Raw genomic sequence first — 9353 nt, forward strand, 5'->3', positions numbered from 1 at the left:
ATGCAAGAGAAGAAAGTTGTGGCTTATACCTCTCGTCAATTGAAGCCCAATGAAAGGAACTACCCCACTCATGATCTTGAGTTGGCGGCAGTTGTCCATGCATCAATAACCTGGAGACATCTCTTGTTGGGAAGGCAAGTGGACATTTTCACCGATCACAAGAGCGTCAAATATATCTTCACTCAACCCGACCTCAACCTCAGGCAAACTCGTTGGGTCGAAATGATTCAAGAGTAAAATCCAATTATTGAATATACTCCAGGCAAGGCCAATGTGATTGCAAATTCTTTGAGCAGAAAGGCTTATTGCAACAATTTAATCCTCAAGCCATTCCAACTGGATCTTTGTGAAGCTTTCCGCCAGCTCAATCTCCAAGTTGTTCCTCAAGGCTTTCTTGCCAACCTTCAAGTCACTCCAACTTTGGAAGACCAAATTCGTGAGGCACAACTCCTTGATACCATGGTGAAGAAGGTGAAACATGGTATTGCCAAGGGCTTATCCAAATACAAGTGATATCGCATTGATGACAAGGACACCTTATTCTTCGAGGACAGGATTGTGGTTCCTAAAGGTGATCTAAGGAAGGTCATACTGAAAGAAGCGCATAATTATCTCCTTTCCATTCATCCAGGCAGTTAGAAGATGTTCCATGACCTCAAGCATTGGTGGACTCAAATGAAGCGAGAGATCGCTCAATTCATGAATGAATGTGATGTCTGTCGAAGGGTGAAAGCAGAACACCAACGACCAACTGGTCTCCTCCAACCTCTTGCTATTCCAGAATGGAAGTTTGATCATATTGAAATGGACTTCTTCACTGGATTTCCCAAGTCCAAGCGTGGGAATGATGCTATTTTTGTTGTCATTGACAAGCTAACAAAAGTGCCTCATTTCCTTCCAATCAAAGAATCTATCACAGCAGCTCAGTTGGCAGAGATATACACCTCCAAAATTGTCTCGTTGCATGGTATTCCACAATTGATCTCTTCAGACCGTGGAAGCATTTTCACTTCTAAGTTCTGGGACTCCTTCCAGAAGGTCATGGGCGCCAACATTCGCTTCAGCATAGCTTTCCATCCTCAAACAAGTGGCCAAGTCGAGCGATTCAATCAAATCCTCGAAGACATGATCAAGGCTTGTGTCATCTCTTTCGGTATGAAGTGGGAAGGTTGTCTTCCATATGCCGAGTTCTCCTAAAACAACAGTTTCCAAGCAAGTTCGGGCAAGGTCCCATTCAAAATTCTTTATAGCGGAAAGTGTCGTACTCCTCTCAATTGGTCCAAGACTAGTGAATGCCAACGTCTTGGCAATGACTTGATCACAGAAGCTGAAGAAATGTGTAAAGTCATCCCTGAAAATCTCAAAGCCGCGCAATCGCGCCAGAAGAGTTACTATGATAGCAAGCACCATGACTTGTCTTTCAAGATTGGAGACCATGTCTACCTCCGCATCTCTCCAATGAAAGGCACTCGACGCTTCAGTATCAAAGGGAAGCTTGCCCCTAGATATGTGGGTCATTTCAAGATCATTGGCAAAAGAGGCGACCTCGCCTATCAACTTGAGCTTCCGTCCAACTTAACAAATGTGCACGATGTGTTTCATGTGTCACAGCTTCGCAAGTGCTTCAAGACGCCAGAGCGCACTATCAACTTCGAAGAGATTGATCTTCAAGAAGACTTGTCTTATCATGAGCATCCCGTTGCTATTCTTGAAGAAACCGAGCGTAAAACTCGCAACAAGTCGATCAAATTCCTGAAAGTTAAGTCATCACATCATTCCGACCGAGAAGCCACCTGAGAACACGAGGATCACCTCCGTTCCGAATATCCGGAGTTCTTTCAGTCCTAGATCTCGGGACGAGATCCTCTTGTAGTGGTGGAGAGTTGTAACGCCCCGGATGTAACATTCCATAATTGTAACTCCAACTCTTGCCATTTCTGGCTATGTGATATGTTATTTCCTTCGTGGTTGGGTTTTTGTCTTTGTTTTGACTTTTTTCCATTTCATGCATTTCATCTCATGTCATCATGTGCATCTCATTTGCATTCGTGTTCATCTCATGCATCCGGTCATTTTCCCCGTTGTCCGCTTCAGAATCCGACACTCCCACATGCACCCGTTGCACCTCTCAGATCTCGTTTCGTGAGCGGGAGAAAAACGTTCTCGGAATGGGTCGAGATTTGTCGAGTAGCTTTGGTACATCACCGGTAGGCTGCCTGGCAAATTTCGTTCCATTTGGAGGTCGTTTGTTGCCCCAACGATTAACCGGGTAACCGTAAAAGCCTCTCTCTTTGCAGCCCAGCATCCCTCCAAATCAGCCCACTAGCCCATCTAAACCCCCTCTATGATCTCCATCGTTGGATCACGATCGTGTCGGTGAAAACCGCACCTCATTTGGTCTCTCCTAGCTCCCCCTACCTATAAATATGCCTTCCCCTCCTCAAAATCCGGGCAAAACCCTAACCCATCTACCTCTCGGCCGTCGGACATGTCCGCCCGCCGCCGGACACGCCCGCGCCACCACCCACGGCCACTCCCGTCGCGCCACGTGGCCTCCTCCACCACCACCCACCGCCGGCCCGCACGGCCCGGGTTGGGCCCCCCGGCCCGTTCGCCTCCACCGTCGCCGCCCGCGCAAGCCGCCACGCCGGATCCCCTGCGCCGCCGCAACCACCTCGCCACGCCGCCCCGACTCCACCTCGCCACGCCCCGCCGTCCGCCGCCCGACTCCGACCTCGCCATCCCGCGCCGACCCCGCCGTCCGCCGCCCATCGCCGACCTCGCCGGCACCAGCTAGACTCGGATCCGGTGCCCCCGACCTCGCCGGCGTCCTCCTCCTCTCCATCGACTCTGGCTGCCTTCCCCACCATCTCTGGCGAATTTTCCGGCGACCTCAGTTCGCGTGCCGTGGACAAACCCTAGATCCGCGAGGTGATATTTTCGTCTAAGTCCCTGACATCCAACATTATGTGCACCCCTTTGACATGTCATATCTCCATGCTCATAGCTCCGATTTGCGCATATGATATATCAAAATGTTCACCTCGTGATGCTCTTCATGTTAGTGTCATTTGCATGCATGTTACTATCCATATTGATGCCCTAATCCTCGTTGCAGAAGTGCTATATGATGTTGTCTGCTGGAATTTATCATAATTTGCTGATTTGTCATTTTCATTGCATTTTGTGTGTGCATCCTATGAGCATGATGTCTACATGTTTTAGGAGCGTATCCATGCCATCTTTACAGGGGGTGCAAGCCTTGTATTTTTATGAGCTCTGTGGTGACTAGCATAAGCATGCAAAGTAGGCTATGTGATGTTGATGATTTCAGACACTTAGTATATTTTGCTAAGTCTTTTCCTGTTACATTATGGTGCTCTATCCATTCATGCCTCTGGTTGCAATTATGGAGTACTCTAGCTTGTCATTACCATGCTCTACTTTTGCTAAATATTGTTGCTGGCAGATTGTTAACATGAAGTTCATTTTTTCCATGTCTTTTGCTAGTGATCCATGCACCCTATGAACTTTCTCTTGCCATGTTTAGCTTCATAGATGTGTCTACTTATTGTTGGTTATCTTGTTATACCATGAAATGCCTTGTGGTGAGTGGCATGAGCTTGCAAAGTTGCTGTCATGAATCTGTTTCTGCCATGCTCTGTTTTTTCTTCCAAGTCTGAAACTGATCATATCACTTGTCATGCTTGCATGGGTGCTACCTCATTTTCTGTGCCTCTTTGGCTAAAGTTCAGTAAAGGAGTTTTGTTCTTTGCCTTTAGTACTAGCATGACATACCTTTGTTCGCCATGATATGTTCCTGTAGCATGTTATTTGCTAGCTCTAAACATTGCTACCTGATATTGTTTGTGACATGTTTAGTATTTTCACCAAGTCTGTGATGCTGCTATCATTTGCATTTTTGCCATGTTATTTTAGACTTGTTCTGGTGAGTTCTAGCAGGATCTCAGTGTTCATGATTTGTAGAGCTTCACTTATGCTTCACTGCGATTAGCTTTGTTGCTATGTTGGAGTGGTGTATCATAGTTTCTTGTTGCATCTTAAGTGCTATGATGCTGTTAAGCGCAGTTTTGCATCATTCTTGTTTTGCTCGTCATTTGCAAACCGTGCATCCGTTTCCGGTGATCTTTATATCGATTTCGACCAAAATCACCCCATCTTTCCAGTGGCATGCTTGGTTTGCCAAGTTGATGCCTTAATCATCCTTTCCCTTCCGGAGTACCCATATGCATTGCACATCATACCTTACATTCCATGCCATGTCTTGCATCATGTTGCTTGTGCATTGCATCGTGATTGATTGTTGTTTCGTTTCTTCTGTTCTTACTTTGGGTAGAGCCGGGAGACGAGTACGTAAACGAGGAACCTATTGAGTACGTTTACGAGGAGCAAGCTTTCGACAACTCTGAGAACTCTGCAGGCAAGATGATCATTACCCTCGATATCACTTCTATCTTTGCTTGCTAGTTGTTTCATTCTATTGCTATTTCATGCTACCTACCACTTGGTTATCATGCCTCCCATATTGCCATGTCAAGCCTCTAACCCACCTTCCTAGCAAACCGTTGTTTGGCTATGTTACCGCTTTTGCTCAGCCCCTCTTATAGCGTTGCTAGTTGCAGGTTGTTCCGTGTTGGAACATGGATATGTTGGGATATCACAATATCTCTTATTTAATTAATGCATCTATATACTTGGCAAAGGGTGGAAGGCTTGACCTTTTGCTCGGTCTTTTGTTCCACTCTTTCCGCCCTAGTTTCCATCATACCGGTGTTATGTTCCTTGATTTTGCGTTCCTTACGCGGTTGGGGTTATGGGACCCCCTTGACAGTTTGCTTTGAATAAAACTCCTCCAGCAAGGCCCAACCTTGGTTTTAACATTTGCCTAATAACAACTAAAACTTTGCCTAGGGAGTAATTAACCCGAGGATCATCTTTATTCAACCCCCCTAGGCCAGTGTTCCTCTGAGTGCTGGTCCAACTTGGGCGATGTACGGTGCCCTCTGGGCAACCGGGGTCTCAGCTAACCCGACGTCTTGCCCATCCGGTGTGCCCTGAGAACGAGATACGTGCGACTCCTATCAGAATTTGTCGGCACATCGGGCTGTCTTGCTGGTCTTGTTTTACCATTGTCGAAATGTCTTGTAATCGGGATTCCGAGACTGATCGGGTCTTTCCGGGAGAAGGAATATCCTTCGTTGATCGTGAGAGCTTGTGATGGGCTAAGTTGGGACACCCTACAGGGTATAAACTTTCGAGAGCCGTGCCCGTGGTTATGTGGCAGATGGGAATTTGTTAATATCCGGTTGTAGAGAACTTGACACTTGACTTAATTAAAATGCATCAACCGCGTGTGTAACCGTGATGGTCTCTGTTCGACGGGGTTCGGGAAGTGAACACGGTTGGGTTATGTATGAACGTAAGTAGTTCAGGATCACTTCTTGATCACTTCTAGCTTCATGTTCATTGCGTAGTTTCTCTTCTTACTCTTGTACTCGTATGTTAGCCACCATATTTGCTTAGCGCTTGCTGCAACTCCACCTCATTACCTCATCCTACCCATAAGCTTAAATAGTCTTGATCTCACGGGTTTTGAGATTGCTGAGTCCGCGTGACTCACAGATACTACCAAAATAGTTGCAGGTGCCGATGATACCAGCGCAGGTGATGCTACCGAGCTCAAGTGGGAGTTCGACGAGGACCTTGGTCGTTACTATGTGTCGTTTCCTGATGATCAGTAATGGAGCCTAGTTAGGACGATCAAGGATCTAACATTTGGGGTTGTCTTCTTTTCATTTGGATTTGTCCGTAGTCAGACTATGTGTGTACTTTGAATGATGGATGAATTGTTTGTTCCTTTGTGTGACGTGGCGATTGTAAGCCAACTATCTATTTATCCATTTCTTGTTCATTACATGGGATTGTGTGAAGATGACCCTTCTTGTGACAAAACCAACATGCGGTTATGCCTCTAAGTCGTGCCTCGACACGTGGGAGATATATCCGCATCTTGGGCGTTACAGTGCTCGCAATCCAGCGATCCAGGCGAGAGGTCCGCGCTCGGCTCGATCTGGGCTGGCAAGCGGGCGGACGGACTGGCGAGCGGGCGGATGGTCCTGCAGCAATGGGGCGATGTTGACTGGATCGGAGGAGACGGCACACGGTGGTCTGGCCGGCGGGGTGAAGGAAAGAGCAGGCCAGCGTGGACCTGCAGGAGAGAGGATTAGAGGTGGAGAGCCGGCGGCAAGAGATAGAAGCAGCGGCGGCCATGGATGGGATCAACAGCACAACTTGCGACGTGCAAAAAAAATGACCTAGCTCTAATACCATGTTAGGAAATATGCAACTTGTATTCCCATGGGGCCATAGGCCAGCATATATACACGTACAAGTGCAGGAAATATGCAGAAAACCCCTTACACAATGGGGTAAATACAAAATGTTACATGGCTATATATGTAGTACTCTAACAACAAGGTCGGTATCTTGACGTGGAGGCGGCAGGAGAAGTCTTGGAGTATACGTCAAGCCTTCGGCAGATGCAATCCTGATCACTGATACGTCTCCAACGTATTTGTATTTTTTGATTGTTCCATGCTATTATAGTATCAATGTTTGATGTTTTATATGCAATTATATATCTTTTTTGGGATAACCTATTAACCTAGTGCCAGTTGCTGGTTTTTGCCTGTTTTTTGCTTTTTAGGAAATCAATATCAAACAGAGTCCGAACAAAGAAAAAACTTTGGATTATTTTTTTCTGAACCATAAGAGACCCTAGAAGGTTCGGAAGAAGACCTAAAGAGCCACGAGGGAGCGACAAGCTCGGGAGGCGCGCCCCCAGGCTTGTGGGCCCCTCGTAGCACCTCTTGACCTAATTCCGCCTCTATAAATTCTGAAATATTCCCCTGACATCAGAGATCCACCTGAAATACTTTTTTCGCCACCCGCAAGTTTCTGTTCTCTCGAGATCCCATCTAGAGGCCTTCTCCGATACTCTACCAGGGGGGAATCGATCACGGAGGGGCTCTACATCAACCTTGCTGCCCTTCCGATGATGTGTGAGTAATTTACCACAGACCTACCGGTCCATAGCTAGTAGGTAGATGGCTTCTTCTCTCTCTTTGATTTTCAATACAATATTCTCCTTGATGTTTTTGGAGATCTATTCGATGTAATGACTTTTTGCGGTGTGTTTGTTGGGATTTGATGAATTGTGAGTTTATGATCAGATTATCCATGAATATTATTTGAGTTTTCTCTGAACTCTTTTATGCATGATTGTTATAGCTTTGTATTTCTCTCTGATCTATTGATTTGGTTTGGCCAACTAGATTGATTTTTCTTGCAATGGGAGAGGTGCTTTGTGATGGGTTCGATCTTGCGGTACTCTATCCCGGTGACAGAAGGGGATATGACACATATTTGTATCATTGCCATTAAGGATAAAAAGATGAGTTTTATTCATGCGTGAGTTTACTTTATCTACATCATGTCATCTTGCTTAAGGCGTTACTCCGTTCTTTATGAACTTAATACTCTAGATGCATGTTGGATAGCGGTTGATGTGTGGAGTAATAGTAGTAGATGCAGAATCGGTTCAGTCTACTTGTCTCGAATGTGATGCCTATATACATGATCATTGCCTTGGATATCGTCATGATTATTTATTTTTTATCAATTGTCCAACAGTAATTTGTTTACCCATCCTATGCTATTTTTAAGAGAGAAGACTCTAGTGAAAACTATGGCCCCGGGTCACTTTTTATCATATATTAAGATCAAAAGACCTTGCTGCAATTTTTCTTTATTTATTTTATTTTGTGCTTTAATTATCTATCTATCACCATATAATTTAATCTTGCAAGTAAGCGCCGAGGGATTGACAACCCCTTGTTCGCGTTGGGTGCAAGAATTTGTTATTTTATGTGTAGGTACTGCTAACGAGGTGTTGCATAGTTCTCCTACTCGATTGATAACCTTGGTTCTTAACTGAGGAATATACTTATCTCTACTATACTGCATCATCCTCTCCTCTTCGAGGAAATCCCAACGCAGCTCACAAGTAGCAAGCACGCCCATCATGCAGCTTCCGAAGTCCATCTTGATAAGAATGAGGGCCCATCAGCCCAATCTGAGGAGTATGGGCCGACCAAGTTAGTACCCCCTAATACAGGACACCGCCACAATGGCTTCATCAGTACTTGCATAAAATGATGTGGAAGTTCAGGTTTTCATAGATCTTCTTTGCTTCTTCAAGGGGTGGATCTACTAGAAGAGCATGAAGTAGTTCATCAACTGGTGCCTTGTAGTGAGTGTCTTCACTCATCGAGTCCAAAGCCCATGTCGCAATGTCATCAGCATTTCCTGAGAAGTGCACTGTTGTATAGAACTGAAGAATGAGTTCTTCATTTCAATCGCAAATATCTAAACAGAAGCTAAACAGCCCAGCATCGTGAAGAACAGCCAAAACTGGCCGGAAGCATGGAATGGATTCCATGCCACATGAGGAATGTGACGATCCGGGAAGATCTTGCTCTTCTCAAACGGCAATGAAGCATAGTAGTTCATTTTCATCTTGGTCAAGAAGCGCAGACGCCTAATCTTGTCTGAGTTATATAGTGACTCGCCAATGAAGAAATTCTTCTCTTCGAAGAATTTGGCATTACCGAATTGGGGTCGTCTGAGGCTTCTGCCAATCTTTGACATGACCGGAACTGGTTGAAGATTGATTTTCTTCAGCCTCACACCAAACACTGGTCTTGGAGAGCCAGTCGAGTCTTGTGGATCTGTGATGGTCTTTGCTGTGAATCCTGGCCTAGATCCAGGTTTGGAAAAGTGGAGATAGGAGAAATGTCAGGCTGGAGGACCACAATAATTCAATCTCAACTCACATGTCATATTCCGATGAGGGAGTGACGATGACAGCTTGCTCGGCTGTCTAGTACAACAAGGTTTGCCCGACTGTCTATTACACAAGGTTTGCCTGACTCTGGCGATGACGACGACATGACTTCTGGTCGCTCCAGTGTTTGTAGTCGTCGCTAGGTGATCTATAGATTTGGATATAATTTTTACTTCTAGCGTTCTTTGTACTGTCTTGAAAGATAATAAATTGATCGGAGGTTTTTCCCAAAAAAAATTCATGTGTCGGATTGAGGGTCTCAAGAAAAAAAGATTTGCTGCTGTAAGTTTTTTATTCATGGACCGGTAAGAAACAGACAATGTTGGACTAATATATACTCCTACCCACGCGAGCAACTGTTGTCGTCGGGTGTCACTATGCAGATGTTGTCATAACACGCTGATGAACGATTTAATGGATACGTTAA

Source organism: Triticum urartu, chromosome 2, assembly GCF_003073215.2.
Source record: "Triticum urartu cultivar G1812 chromosome 2, Tu2.1, whole genome shotgun sequence".
In the NCBI taxonomy this organism is placed as follows: Eukaryota; Viridiplantae; Streptophyta; class Magnoliopsida; order Poales; family Poaceae; genus Triticum; species Triticum urartu.